This window comes from Bos indicus, chromosome 29 (assembly GCF_029378745.1).
Source record: "Bos indicus isolate NIAB-ARS_2022 breed Sahiwal x Tharparkar chromosome 29, NIAB-ARS_B.indTharparkar_mat_pri_1.0, whole genome shotgun sequence".
NCBI lineage: Eukaryota > Metazoa > Chordata > Mammalia > Artiodactyla > Bovidae > Bos > Bos indicus.
The window spans coordinates 47,341,078-47,342,758 of record NC_091788.1 but is presented as its reverse complement, the minus strand read 5'-3'; the positions used below and the strand labels follow the sequence as shown (position 1 = coordinate 47,342,758).

General features: G+C 52.5%; 1 non-coding gene across 1 annotated transcript; it reads right to left on the bottom strand.

The window, feature by feature from the left end:
• Positions 1 to 373: 373 nt before the first annotated feature.
• Positions 374 to 446, bottom strand: TRNAR-CCU (transfer RNA arginine (anticodon CCU)). Its single transcript has one exon. It is a non-coding gene; the product is annotated as a tRNA-Arg (tRNA).
• Between the last annotated feature and the right edge of the window lie 1,235 nt (positions 447 to 1,681).

Sequence of the window (1,681 nt, the reverse complement as noted above, 5' to 3'; positions counted from 1 at the left end):
AGAGACACTAACAGAGAGGGAAGCCCAAGAGAAAGGACTGTCTGATGGGTGAAGGCAGAGGGGCAGGCTCCACCCTGCAGGGTTCCAGATGGGGAGGCAGGAGGGCAATGGTGGGAAGTGCGTGCCTTGCTGGAAGCAGAACGTAGAACAGAGGTCCTCAAATTCCAGGCGACAGGAGACAGGGGTCCCCTCTCACCCCTCCTCTCTGCTCCTCCATCATCACAGCTGGGTGGGAAGGGAAGGACGCATGGGCTGGGTGCTTTTTACGTGGCAGACATCATGGCAAACGTTTTATCTTGTTTTATAAATATTTATTTTTATTTTATTATGTATTGGGCTGCACCAGGTCTCAGTGAGGACATGTGGGATCTAATTCCCTGGCCAGGGATCGAACCTGGGTCCCCTGCATTAGGAGCCCGGAGTCCTAGCCACTGGACCACCAGGGAAGTCCCTGGCAGACATTGTATGTTTAATCTTCACATCTGTCTATGGAGAGACCCCATTCCTATTTCTTAGAGGAGAAAGGCAAGGTTTGGGTTTTGAAAAGCAAGAAAAGCGTGGCACTGCAGCTGCTCCTGGTCTGCTCATGGCCAAGGACCCAGGTTGTCCCCAGCTGGTCTCAGAAGATCAGAAATAAACTGAGCTGAGAGACAACTGTCTGGAGTCCCAGCACAGGGTGACCCCCCAGGACCCGGGGAAGAGGCCCACGTTTCGTTTTGAAAGTGGGATAATTCCAGATACACTGCTTTGTACGCTGCGTTCCTGGGAAATCTCACGGACAGAGGAGCCTGGTGGGCTACAGCCCCTGGGGTTGCAGAGTCAGGTACCAAATAACATTTTTTTGGACATGTTTAAATTTACCAAAAAACTGAACTGACCTTACTGAGAGCTCACTGTACCCCCTTTCACCCCCATCCCCTGGCCCTCAGGTATCCTCACCAAGGAATACTGGGTGGGGGCTTCGGAGGCCCGTTTTAGCTGCTCCATCTCCTAAGAACCCCCGATTCTTTAAGCATCTACTTCACTAAACAGTGAGTTTATTCTTCTTCTTATGTCTCCTTGTCACTTCCTTTGCAACGATCTGGGACCCACCAGCCCTTTGAATGATGGCCTCAGGTTTGTCCAGAATGGTCACCAAACGCTGAACATCATGGGGCCTCAGTGACCAAGTGCCGGCGACGGGGAATGCAGGCAATAAGCTTGTGGCTTCCAAGTGGCCTTGGTCAGTGGGCTGCCCTCTTGGAGCCTCAGTCCCTTCATCTGTAAGACAGGCATAAATAATTGACGTGCCTCGGGGGCTGCTGAGGAAGTTTAATGATGCAACGTAAGTTGGGTTCTCAGCCCAGTGTCTCCCACGGACTCAAGGCTTAATAACGACTTGCATTCAACCAGAGTGACATTTTCTGCATCCCTGAGTTGTCCTTTTGAATTATTTTCTGAGCCTCTGTCCCTGCTGCCCTCTTCCAGGGCCTTCCTGCCTGGGCAGGAGGGGTCATGCACCCACACTTGCAGCCTGGAGTCCTCTGAGTGCCCAGCCCCTTCTGCTTTGTTTTTCAACTTCCTTTTTACTCCAAATCCTCATGCCGTCGGTGGTGTGTCTGGCGATGGACGGTAAGTAGGACTCTCCACTGGCTTTTCTCTCTCTGGCCCTCTGGGGGCTCTTGAGGGCCGGGAGGTGTGG